This window comes from Lissotriton vulgaris, chromosome 10, assembly GCF_964263255.1.
Source record: "Lissotriton vulgaris chromosome 10, aLisVul1.2, whole genome shotgun sequence".
Classification (NCBI taxonomy): Eukaryota; Metazoa; Chordata; class Amphibia; order Caudata; family Salamandridae; genus Lissotriton; species Lissotriton vulgaris.
Genome location: NC_141698.1, coordinates 71,061,778 through 71,075,565, shown reverse-complemented (window position 1 = coordinate 71,075,565; position 13,788 = coordinate 71,061,778). Strand labels below are relative to the sequence as shown.

At 46.8% G+C, this 13,788-nt stretch overlaps 1 protein-coding gene across 1 annotated transcript in view; it reads right to left on the bottom strand.

The window, feature by feature from the left end:
* MEIOB (meiosis specific with OB-fold) overlaps positions 1-13,788 on the bottom strand; it is a 546,591-nt gene that overhangs the window by 514,062 nt on the left and 18,741 nt on the right. The gene's annotated exons all lie outside the window — the stretch shown is intronic.

Here is a 13,788-nt window from a genome sequence, read left to right as displayed (position 1 = left end):
GCAAATGAGAAGAAAACATGACCCAAACACCACCATTGGAACAGTCTAACTCAGCTGTTAAACAGATTCCGCAAGGAGGCCTGGCCTACTTGGGTATCCGCTCTGGTGTCTGAATCTAGACAGTAATACCTGGTAAATGTATGGACGGACCTCCAGGTCGGCGCCTTACAAATCTCAGACATAGGCACATTATTAACAAAAGCTGTAGTGGTCGCTTTCCCTCTGGTAGAATGCGCCTTGGGAGGAAACACTAGGGTCTTCTGCACCAATTGATAAGCCAGCTTAATACAAGAAACTATCCACCTTGAGATACCTTTACTCCTCATACCATTATAACGCAGGTACCGTTACTCAACAAAATAATTCAACGCATGCCATTATATATTATATGCTTTTACCACGCATGCTTTTACAATTAAATTCGTTGTAAAAGCATGAATGGTTAAAGCATCCATTCTTGCTCCCAAAACGAAACGCCCCTCGTTTTGGGAACCTGAGTGGAGCTGGCACCTTGGCAGGAGGAGGCCCGCCCGTCCGGATTGACTAACACAGAGCGGGGCATGCAAGTTCAGCAGGACTGTCTCTCTACCCACTGGGGAATATATGATTTTACTCAGAAGACTGCTCAGCGCACCCACATGGGGGAACAAGCTGCGCACTACAGTATCCAGAAGGCGGTGCGGTGCCACGCCCAGGAGGCAGGCATTTAAGCAAGTATATGCGTGGCTCTGCGCTGGGATCTTCAATGAACTAAATGCTGCCGAAGAAGGGACTTGGTCCCGAAACGCATCCAGCAGATGAACTTGTGAGAGAAAGCATCTGAGTGTGTATGTCTGCAGGCAGTCAATAAATGAACGGAGATATTTCCTCTCGTGTGATCTCACTCAAATTGGGTACCTGCATCTGGTGGAATATATATATATATATATATATATATTATATATATATATATATATATATATATATATATATATATATATTTAAGTACATTTTCTAAGTTTACCCCACTTTGTGTTGAAAAGGCATGCGTTGTAAAGTTATATGCGGGGTCAAATTTTGCGGAGTGATTGTACTGCGGAGTAATGGCTCGGCGTTGTAATTAATGCAGAGTCATGGTATGCAGGATTTTTGATTGCGGGATTTCGTCACATATTCCGTACAATCTTGGACTTATCAAGATAACATTTCAGAACTCTTTTCAGGTCCAAGGAATGCAATGCCCTCTAAGCTGGAGTGGAGGGATTGGAAAAAAAGGTGGGTAGAGAGATAGTCTGATTTACAAAAAAATCTGACACCACCTTAGGTAGAAAAGAAGGATGTGTCCTCAACACTACCCTATTCAGATGGAACACTGTGTAAGGCTCTTTGGCACAGAGAGCTTGAATTTCGCTCACCCTGCGAGCTGAGGTGATTGCTACCAAAAAAGCAGCCTTCCACGAAATATGCTGCAAAGTTGCTCTATGAATGGGTTCAAAAGGTAGACCCATCAATTTTGATAGCACCAGGTTCATCTCCCAGGGAGGTGACGAAGGTCACACTGGGGGATAAACCTTTTTCAACCCCTGCAGAAAATCCTTGACAGCTTGCAACTGGAAAGAAGACGGTTGGAAAGGTGATCGCCTATAAGCTGTTATAGCAGCCTAATGCACCTTAATAGAATTAAACTTCAACCCTGCTTTAGCCAAATACAATAAATAAGGAAGAATAACTTCCTCCTGACCCTTGATAGGATGACAGTTGTTCTGCATACACCACATATAGAAGGGCACTTGCATGCATAAGAATGTCTCGTGGAAGGACACTGTGCCTCTTTCAATATGGACATGCAGCCTTGCGGCAGCCCTAGGTGGCCGTATTGTATGACCTCAGGAGCCAGGCTGCCAAGCTCCGTGACGGAAGGTTGGGATGATGAATCTTCCCGTTCATCTTGGATAGCAGGTCCGGCCTGCATGGCAGCCTCCTGTGCGGGGTCACTGACAGATGGAGAAGGTCCGTGTACCACCATTATCTCGGCCACTCGGGTGCAATGAGGATCATCGTTGTGCACGAGTTTGACAGCTTGCTCACCACCTTCGGGATTAGCGGAAGGGGTGGAAAGGCGTACACAAATTCCCCTTACCAGTCTATCAAAAGGGCATTCCCTTTCGACCCTGGGCGGTAGAATCTTGAGGCGAAGTCTCAGCATTTGGTGTTCGTCGTCCGCAAAGAGATCTATGATTTCTTACACTGTCTGGGGAAGGACCTTTCAACAGCCAGTCGTCCAGGTATGGGTACACGAAGACACCCCTGCGGCGCAGAGCGGCCGCCACCACTGCGACGCACTTCGTGAACACTCGAGGTGCTGACTTCAACTCGAACGGGAGGACTTTGAACTGGTAGTGAGAGGTCCCCACCCGGAACCAAAGGAATCTTCTGTGAGCATGAGCTCATGAAAATATGCATCTTGTAGGTCCAGCGAACACATCCAATCTCCTCTCCTGAGATGTGGATATATTTGATAAAGCGCCAACATGCGAATGGGTCTGTATTCTGCCTTCTGGCCCTTTTTCCTGACCAAAAAAATATCGTGAATACACTCCTTCCCCCCCTTTGAGAGATTGGCATCCTCTCGATGGCTAACTTTTCGAGCAGGATAGCCACTTCCTTTTTCAGAAGGCTCTGCTGATGGCTTGATGTTGGCGTTGGAGGAACGGGTGGAGGCAGATGTTGGAAACGAAGACAGTATCCATTCTGAAGTGTAGCTAACACCCAGCGATCTTTTGTAATGGTATGCCACTCTTCCATATGATGTGCGATGCTTCACCCCCACTGGAGTGGTTAACTGCGCTGGAGGAAGGAAGAACTCATTGCTTGGATTGGACTTTGTTGGAATTGTTGCCCTGGCGTTGATTTCCACCGCCTCTGGAATTACGCTGCCTCTATATTGAGACTTCTGCTGCCCCTGTTGGTCCTGACCCTTCTGCCACTGAGGAGTTTGAACCCTCTGCTTGGAAAAGACTTTGTTGTAGGGTCAAAACTTCCTTTGAAACTCTTTTTTCTTTTCAAGCCCCACAGCTTTAAGAATGTCTAATTCTGCTTTCATCCGCTGCATCTCTTCATCGGTACTTGCCCCAAACAATGATGTTCCTGAAAACGGCAAGTTCAAGATCCGGGCTTGAGCTTCTGGTTTCAATGCAGTAAGACGAAGCCAGGAAGACCTTCTTGTGCACACTCCGTGAGCATAGCCATGCGCTGAGAGGGTCGCACTGTCCGCTGCAGCGCAGATGATTTGGTTGGAGACTTGACTGCCCTCCAATAGAATCTCCTCAAAGTCCTTTCTCTCCTCTTGCGGAAGTTTTTCGATGAACCGCTGTAGAGAATCCCAGAGGGACCTATCATAGCGGCCCAAAAGCGCTTCTGCATTGGAAACTTTCAGGAGTGAGGCTGAGGTGTTGCAGACTCTTCTTCCCCATGAATCCTGCAACTTGCTCTCCTTATAAGGAGGTACTGTGGAAGAGGAAGCTACAGCATGGGATTTTCTCGCCGTTGCGATGATGAGAGTCTGGTGGCGGATCGGCTCTGAGGAAGAGAGGATCCTCCTCTGGCGAGCGGTATTTCTTTAGAATCCTCGCTGGAGCGGCCTTTATTGTCGCTGGTGTGAGGAACACCACCATAACCGGTTCTATAATCCCCGCAACCAAGGGTAGCAGAGGTTTGGGCGCAGACCTCTGGTGCCAAGTCTCGAAAATTTGTGAGGTTTTGGTCTGGTGCGTTGTCATGGGAACTCCTAGCTTAAGACCCCCTCTGCCCAAGATGTCTTGGAAGGTAAAGATGTCATCCACAGGCGATATCCTGGATGGAGGACTGTCCGTCAAGGGCAGAGAATAATCCCTGTGAGACCGAGTAGCAGAAGAGGAAGAAGTGGGAGATCTGCGTTCCCTTCTTCTGCACGAGAACTGGACCTCCGTCTGCTGGAGCCCATTGGGGTGCGCAATCGTTCTCTGGGACTGGACACTGGTCTGTCTTGATCTGCTGCCAGCCTGGCCGCTGTTTCCTTGTCTGGCGCCCAGCGATGGAGAGGCCTGTACCATCTTGGTGATAACCGGATGGGTGGGGACTTCTGAGTATCTCTCCTCAGAGGCGAACTTGTTGGCGGGGGTGATCTCCTCTGCTCATGCAGCGAACGAGCAGGAGAATGCCTGGACCTCTCGCGGTCGGATGAGTATATCACGACATCTGGAGATCTTTTCCGGTGAGAAGAGTGAGAGCCTGACGAAGATGAAAGACTCACTGGAGGCGAATTCTCTTTGGAGAGGCTTCTAGAGCAGGATCTTGAGCGACTCCGTGGTGCCTGATCCGCTGGACCCCTCTTTCTTTTAGCAGGAGTACTCTTGCTCCCAGGAGAATTGTCAATAGATCTAGTGCCTCCCTGAGGTCATCTCTCCCTCTGCCGCCAACAGCGACTGTGGAGATTTCTGCTGCAACAGCGGACTGCGACCTGGTGACGGAGATGGTAAACTCGACGTCGCAGCCTTCTGGGTCGACTTGGACCTGGGCAGGGCTGGCCTCGACACCGATGATGGAAGCAGAGCCGAGGCTAGTTGAACCTCTCCTTGCGGAGATCTATGGATCTACGTCAAACGGCTCTGGGGTTCAGATGGAGAGACTTGCCTCGACGTAGGACTTTGACGTTGAGAAGTCGACGACAACCGACTCGACATCAAGAGTCAATGCGTTGACGCCGACGGAGGGTGCTTCGATGTCGAGCGCCGGTGGTGCAGCGTCGACGGAGACTGCTTCGACGTCGAGTGCCGGTGATGATGCGCCGACGGAGTGCGTCTCGACGTCGAACGCCGGTGGTGAGACGCTGACGGAGTGTTCCTTGACGTCGAACGCTTATGACTAGGCGTCGACGGAGGAAGCTTCGCCGTCGAAGGCCTGTGATGTTGCGTCGACGCCGCCCGTCTCTACGTTGAGCTCCTATGCGTCAATGGAGACCTTTCCCTCGACGTCGAACGACGTCCGGTTGACGTCAGCTGAGGTACTTTGGATCTCGACGCTGAAGTCTTCATCGTCGAAGGAAGATGACTCGTCTTCGACTTGGTCGTCGCTGGACACTTCGAAGACGATCCCGACGCCGAAGGTGAACAAGTCAGAACTTCTCTCGACATCTATCACGTCCTTCGTTGTTTCAGTCTCTTAGGAGACCTACCTCTTTCAGAGAGGCCATAGATCCTTATCCTCTCTCTATCCTTGAGGGTTCTCTTAGAAAGATTCTTGTAGTGTTCACAAGTATCTGCAGAGTGTGTCTCAGGGAGACAGATACACACAGGGTGTGTATCAGTCCTGGCCTTCTTCCCACAGGAAGGGCAGGTGTCAAAAAGAGAAGGCATTTTTGACAGAAAAATTCCTTTTCTTTAAACTCAAAAAAGGCAGCACTAACACTTTAAGCCCAAAAGACGTCGAGTGAAAATAGAATTTGAAGAAAATCACTAGTATTTTTTTGCCAGGAAGTCAAAAAGAGTGGGAGCCGGAAAGAACAACTGACCTAACTGTCACCCCTGAGGCATGATGGGAAGCCAGGGGTCATGGCTGCCTTAAAGGCACGGTGCCAGTTTTTGATGAAAATGGTTTAATTTTCTGTGATATTGCTTTACAATGCAGCCTGTGGGCTAACAATGTCTATTTACTAGCAATTTTCAGAATTTTGCTCATTAAAACACAGAACTCAAGGGCTATTTGACCTAATGTGTTTTTATTTCATTGCTAATTCAGTGTGTGTATGAGTATTTACATTGTTTAGCCTCATTTTTGGGGCTGCATTGGTGTGAGAAAAAATTATATATGTGCATACATATATGTGGCGCTATTTATATGTGACTTGCATATATATTTTTATATTATTTCCAGGGTCCCCACACGTGGGCGGGAATATTCAGTGCTTATGACTTTTGAGGAGGATCCCCTGGAAGAGAATTAAAATGTTACTGTAGGTAATACCTTTTTTGTTTTGACTGAAAAAGAAGACAGTATTATAACTACTAATTATTTTTCCTTGCATGTCTAAGATTCCGTGGCAATAAGGTAATGGATTGTGATAAGGGAAATGATGATTGGGCTGTATAGGAAACCAGATTTTGTACAGTAATGAAGAACGTGACTGCAGTTGTGATGTGCCCTTGAGCAAAGCTCAAAACAAGTCAAAATAATTGAGGCCCGGCTTTAGAGTTAGGCGGTCAGGTCACTCCATCACAAACATGACAAGTCAGTTATATACTGTGACACTTGTAATACAGCAGGCGGCATGTCCTTCACGTTTTTGAAGGAGCAATCCATCTGCCAAAATCTGAACTAGGTCCTTAGTTCGTAATATTTAACCTAGATCCTGTGACAAAACAGCAAGTCTTTCCTCAGAGAAAAGTGTGCCTAGTATATAAACAGAAACTCTAAAAGTACAAAAAATTATGAAATATTTAGGTCATTCATTTCCAAAACTTTAGTTAAAAGGATCACAATTTAATCATCAACAGGACATAAAAATTAATACAAATGAATATATTCAAATACCAAAAACATTCCTTAAGCTCAACATAAGAGAAAATCCAATTCAAATCAAATTGGTGCCAAGATGTCAGCCATATCCAAGGCATACAGCGATGAACATGGAAGGATGCAGGCAGTAGATTTGCCTTACCCAAGACTTATGGAGCACTGGGCCTTAACCCGCCTTGGGGCCAGCCAGTAATGGGCTGAGGTTGAGTAATAGTTCTTGCTTCGTGCAGTCTCAAATTTCCATTCTGACATACATTGTCTAGAAGTTGAAAATTATCAGTAGGACTAGGTGAAAAGCATCTGTCACGGAGGGCTTCCCCAGATAGAAAACTAACTTCTGTGATCCTGCTGAAAAATGGTTCAAAGCAGGACAACCCACAAAATTGTAGCCACCTAGATACGATCTTCATCCAGCATGCTGGATGAAGCATTCTAGCTTAGTACTGCATCAGAAGGGCAAGACTTGAAGCTGCAACCATGAAGGGCTTCACTAAGGCAAACACCTAATTTTCATGTTCACATTGGAGCCTTAAACTTCAAGGCAAAAGTATCAGAATAAGGCAAACAAAGAATATGTAGCTATGATTTTATCGGGTACATTTGGCACCTTTTACCAGCCCGCCAAAGACGGAAAATTTTAAACTCCCAACATTCAGGACAAGTTCTGTAATACCTTCCTTGGTATAGAAAAGCCCCCATATTTTAAGGGAAGCTTTCTGGAACAACACTCTATGGGTTCAAGAGGTAAAAAGGCTTCTCATCCGTCTAATCAGGCATACAGTCAAATGCCCAGTTACCACTAGTATGCAGTTTTTTCCAGTCATCGGAATCCCTCTCTGTTCGGGGGATCTTCCACACTCTCCCACTATAGAAAAGAAGCACCAACCAGCAGGCAGATACCCCTAGTCATGACATGGGCGCTTTTGTCTCGTTAGTTCTACACAATGGCAGACTTAGGCCGAGCTTGGTTTTCCCCCAGCCTCTTACGGCTCCTTCAAAAAGCCAACCACTCTAGCCCTCAGAAGGTCAAGGAAAAATCCCAACCTTTCTGAACATTTGCTCACATCTTTTGCACTAAAAGGCTCCTTTAGATATCATTGCTTCACTGTCAAGTCAAGTCAAGTCAAGAGATTTATATAGCGCGCTACATACCCAGAGGGTCTCAAGGTGCTTGAAGAAGGGTGGGGAGTTACTTGTCGAAAATCCACGTTCTAAGTTGCTTTCTGAATGCTAGGTGGTTCTGAGTAAGGCAAAGGTGAGTGGGAAGTGAGTTCCAGGTTTTAGCTGCCAGGTAGGAGAAGGATCTCCCTCCCATGGTGGTTTTGTTGATGCGAGGTACAGTGGCAAGGGCTTGGTTGGAGGATCGTAGCTGGCGGGAGGGGGTGTAGAAGGACAGTCGTGTGTTGAGGCATTCGGGTCCAATTTCGTAAAGTGCTTTGTGTGCGTGGGTTAGGAGGCGGAAAGTAATCCTCTTATTGACGGGGAGCCAGTGGAGGTTTTTCAGGTGACCAGAGATGTGTTCTTTACGCGGGATGTCTAATATGAGCCTGGCTGAAGCGTTCTGGATGCGTTGGAGTTTTTTCTGGAGTTTTGCGGTGGTACCGGCGTATAGGGTGTTTCCGTAGTCCAGGCGGCTCGTGACCAGTGCGTGGGTGACCGTTTTTCTAGTTTTGGTGGGGATCCAGCGAAATGTTTTTTTGAGCATGCGAAGAATGTTGAAGCAAGATGAAGAAACGGCGTTGACTTGTCTGGTCATCAAGAGTGAGGAGTCCAGGATGACGCCCAGGTTCCGTGCGTGGTCCGTCGGGATGGGTGCTTTTCCAAGGGCCTCTGGCCACCAAGAGTCATCCCAGGCGGAGGGGGAGGTGCCTAGGATGAGGACTTCTGTTTTGTCTGAGTTCAGTTTCAGATGGCTGTGTTTCATCCATTCGGCTACTTCTTTCATTCCTTCATGCAGGTTGGTTTTGGCAGTGTTGGGGTCTCTGGTGAGTGATAGAATCAGTTGAGTGTCATCGGCGTAAGAGATGATGTTGAGGTTGTGTTGGCGTGGCGAGGGGGGAAAGGATAGGAGTGTCATTCCTCACATGATCTGGGTGTGAGCTGCCATGAAAGGTAGGCCTTTGTTCAGAGAAGGCACTGAAGTGGCTCCAAGAAAAGAAATTGGAAACCGCACAAAAAGATGGATTTTTCACAGATTACAACTATTCTCAAGTACAAAGCCTATTCCTATAGCTAGAGAGGACCAGAGATATATAAAAAGCAGTAGAGGATTGTCAGAACATTCTTGGGAGCATAGATCAATACAGCAAGTGTGCTCCAGTGTTCTCCCTTTCTGTTGCTCCTCCCCCTTGTTTTCTCAGGAACTGATTGCAAGTATTTGTTTTAAATAAGAAAGAAGCGTTTTAAACCTCGGAAAGGCTTGGGCCAATATGCATCGATTTCAGTTCTAGCCACAGTCATGACAAGGAGAGAGGAAAAACCTCCATGAGAGAAAGAAGCAATAAAGACTGTATTGAAGAAGCGAAAGGAAGGGTTTCTTTTGGTGAACCAGAGGCGAGAGAACCTGGCAGGGCCATAATGATGATCACAGACTTGCTCCTTGAAGAAGTACCTTAACAACTACATCTTTTAAAGAAGGCAGCGTAGAGACTGATGTGTAAATCAATCCAAGTCATGTCGGATATCTAGTATGGGACCACTTAAATATGGTGTTCAAGAATCATTTCATTTGATAACTTTATTTTGGTCGTAGACCATAAAAGCACAGATAAAATATGTACATACACGAAATAAAATATGGTTAAAAAGTTATTAAAAAGTTAGTTATCAAAGTAATGGTATCAAAACATTCCAGTTAATCACAGATTGTCGCAATTCATTAAAGTGAGCCTTCTGCGCCACATACCATATAAAAAACGGGATACCGCAAAGACAATAGAGGGGGAGGTGTCATATCTTAAAATTCTGACAGCTTGTGCACATTGTCTTAAACCAAGGTTTCTACATAGCGGTGCCAACCAGCATCTCCTTATTGTACTGTAGGCTGAACAGAGGAATAAGACGTGAACAATATCCTCTTTGGCGTTATTACAAACTGGGCAAATTCCTTCTTCTTGTCCATTCCATTTGCAAGTAAATGCCCCAATAGGTAGACAACCATGTCTTAATTGTGTGTAAAGTTTTCTTGCAAGGGGAGGCTGTGTTAAGTCCAAAAACTCCTCCCTCTTAGACACAAGTTTTACCTGCAAAAATTCTGCAGACAGACTGCCCAGCGTTGTCAAGCTATGCAGAAGGCTTAGGTTGTAATGTTTCAGGGAAGCCAAGAGCTCCATCCTCTTCACTCTCGGGCAGCTCACCTCCGGGGTCTCCCATAATTGGGGCATACCAATTTGGTGTACAAGGGCCTTTATATGGGCTAGCCAGGGGATATTCTTGGTCTTTAGGTGCCCCCAGACTGCAGCGAATTCAACTCTGTAATCCTCGAGCTCAGGCACTGTCCAGAGCCTTCTCCAATACAATAGAGGCCGGGTGGCTAGCAGTTCTGAGATGGACTCTAGGTCTAGATCAAGTCTCAGGGGTATGAGCGGGGTGCTATGGGGAAGGCCTATCAGGTTCCGCATAAAGGCCTGTTCCACCTTGAGGAGGCTTGGTGTACTCTTATGGCCCCAGAGTTCTGCACCATACATCACAGCTGGTCTAGCTTGCGCCCCATAGATCTCAAGGGCTGGGGCAACTGGCTTAAACAGGGTTGTTCTATGGAACTTACCAATGCCCCCTCCGATCTGCGCCAACCTCAAAGCAGATTTGGATACCTGTGGGCCCCAACCGAAATCTTCAGTCAGGGTAACCCCCAAGTATACAAAGGTTTCCACCCTTTCGAGCTGGACGCCATTTAATACCGGGTTAGGGCGAGTTCGCTTTGGGGGATGAAAGATCATAAACTTCGTCTTTGCTAAGTTTATCTCCAATCCCCTCAGAGCGCAAAAGGATACAAAACCATCCAGGACCCTCTGGATACCTGATGATGTTCGAGACAACAGCAAGGTGTCGTCTGCGAACATCAGAGCAGGTACCCGGCCAGTGGCCAACCAAGGAGCATCACTGTCCCTGACCCTTTCCAGTTCACCCACCAGGCCATTTATATAAAGACTAAAGAGCATCGGAGCCAGGGCACAGCCCTGGCGTACGCCTCTGGTCACGGGGAAGCGGGCTGATAATTCCCCGTTGTTCCCGCATCTCACCTTGGCATAGTTCCCTGCATGGAAGCGCATCAGCACATTTAGCAGACAGAGCGGGAGGTCTAGTTCTTTCAATACCCTCCATAGGCTATCCCTGGGGACAAGGTCGAAGGCTGCACGCAGGTCTACGAAGACAAGGTAGAGGCTGCCACCCTCTACTCTTGCTGTCTTCCAAAAAAAGCACCTGCAACCTAAAAATTTGGTCCAGGGTCGAAATTCCAGCTCTGAAGCCGGCCTGTAGGGTAGTCAATATTTTTTGCTCCTCCATCCATCCCCGCAATCTATCAAGAAGGACTCGGCCCATTAGCTTCTGTGAAGTATCCAGGAGACTAATCGGCCGGTAATTTGATGGCGCTAAGGGGCAGCCCTTCTTGAAGATTGGCACAATCTCAGCTCCTGCCCAGGTGTCTGGTAGCTTGGCTCCCCAAAGGACAGCATTAAATAGAACAGCCAAGTACGGCGCCCAGATTTTTGGCTGGGAGCGGAAAAGATCTCCTGGTAGTCTGTCGAGGCCTGGGGCTTTGTTAGGTAGTTGCCTGGTGATTGCCGATTCCACCTCTTTAACTGAGATGCTCTGTGTCTCCAGGGCCATCCCTTTCCTTGGCGTCCCGCTGACCTAACGGATAGCCCAAGTCCGAGGCCCCCCGCAGTCGATACTCGTGCGGGGGGTCTGGGGTTCGGGGCATCCGGAGGGCATCATCTGTCACCGCTATCTCTGCCCCATTTATGTGTTCACTAGTGTTGGTCTAAGGGCTGGTGTAAAGCGCAGCAAAGTGCGCCTCCCAGACTGACGGAGCAATGTTTAGTTGAAGAGCCTCCCCTCCCTCTTTTGCACCAGAGTTAACTATTGCCCAGAACAATTTGGCGTCTTTTGCTAATAAGGCCCCTCTTAGATCTTCCCACCTGGCTTCTTCCCACTCCCTCTTGCCCCTAGTGAGCTCCTTTTTATATAAGTCTGGTTGCCCTAATGTTCACTCTGTCATTAGATTTGATTGCCGCAAGTAGCTCCTTTTTTAATTTTTTGCAAGCATCATCAAACCAAGGGTGAGTTTTCGGGGCTCGCCTTTTAGTTCCATTTACAGGGTAGAACACGTCCCCCCAACACCGTAACTAGCTGTTTATGTGTCTCCACTACCTGATGCCTACAGGATAAATCACCCATCTGGGTGATAAGTGGGAATACAAGTTGGTACATTTTTGCTAGTCTGGATGGTGAGTTTACTAGGTGGGGCCATTTAACCCTTCTTCTATTATTAACCAACATGAGGGGAGGTATCGTCGCCGCGGGTTCGGGTACAGGATTAGTTAAACCAAAGGACGGCTTAAGAGATAAAACCAGGGCATTGTGGTCGCTATCTTGTCTTTGTACGACCCTAAATTCCTTTAGCTTATCCCAATTTCTGGCGTCTACCATGAGGTAGTCAATGATGGATGTTTGCTCTACTTGGTTAAACGTAGCTATAGCTGGGGAGTCAGGATCCAATCTCCCATTGCATGCCCGCAAGGATGTTTCAAGAGAGAAGGATTTTATTTGGAGAGCTAGAAGAGTCCATGCCCTAACCGGGGTAATATTGGGCTCAGGAATATGCCAGAGTGCATCAACCTCGTCTTGCTCACCCAGCTCCATACTTCCCAATGGTTCGAATTGACAATTAAAGTCTCCCCCAAGAATTATTGACATAGTGGGGTCTAACCTCTGGATAAAAGAATTCAGGGCTTTAATTGTTTCTGACTCTTGTCCATTTCTGGATGGTCTGGAGTAGATATTTATTATTGCTACTTTGGGTTTGCTTGCAGGTTTTAATAAGACACACTGTATGTCCAATGAGTTTGTTTGTATTTGGGTCGCCTGAATACCCAGGTGGGTGCCTACCCAAATTGACAACCCACCCGACGGACGGCCTCTGCCTGTAGACACGGCCAAGATGTCAAATGTAGCGAAAGACGAGCAACTGCTCTCTTCCAGTGCCCAGGTCTCTTGCATAAGGCATATGTCATGTGTTGCCATAAAGGCCGCCCACTCTGGTGTTAGTAGCTTGTTTTTTAACCCGGCTATGTTCCATGAAATCAACTTTAAACATCCTTCTTGTGGAATTTTAGAGCCCTCTCCTTCCCCTTCTACATTTTTCTCCCCCAGAAGCTGGTGTGACATGGGGTGCGGAGTAATTTCTTCTGAAACCCCAAGAATCACATGCATGTTTCCATAATGTTTTTAGGACTAGAGTGTCAAAAGCCATTAAGAGGTCAAGCATGGTCAAACATGATTAGGTTGCCTGGTTTTCTGCTGTAAGTAATCAGGAACATAATATCCAGGACACGTTTTAAAGTGTAAGTGTGTGATTAGTCAGAATCTGACAACATTGTTCAGAACCGAATATGACACTTTACTACGCATGCGTTTACAACGCATGCCATTACCCCTCCTTTTTTACTCCGCAAAAACTTTTACAATGCAGAGTTTTACGACGCAATCCATTATAATGCATTGTCCATTACAACACAATTTACTATTCTAATTCCACTGGGGCATTGTAATGGGGAATGCGTTGTATTGGTTTGCAATGTAAAGCCCTGCGTTGTTAACATTTTTGCAGAGTAAAAAATGTGGGGTAATGGCATGCGTTGTAACGCATGCGGAGTAAAGGAGGTTTACCTTCAGATCCATGATTATTTCAGGAAGGATATGATCTTTCTAGTCTTCAATGATTCTTGATGCTGTCTTGGGAGAGCAAAGCATTTACTATGCTGAGAAGAGTTTTAAACAGAGCTGAAAGGATGTTGACAACTCCAAGAGACAAGTTCTCACACTCTTTGCCTTCATCTTTGTAGGAGGTCCACATCTATTTGCTAACAAGCCTTAATTCTAGCTATGAATATGAATGACCCTCAGTAACAGTGTTCCAAAACCAGACACATCATCCCAGCATATAAAACTCAGCTGCATAGCCAATTTTCTGATTTTTAGATCCAGAGTTAGTGTATTTATTTAGCAGGCCTAATTACTGAAGCTCCATTTGTA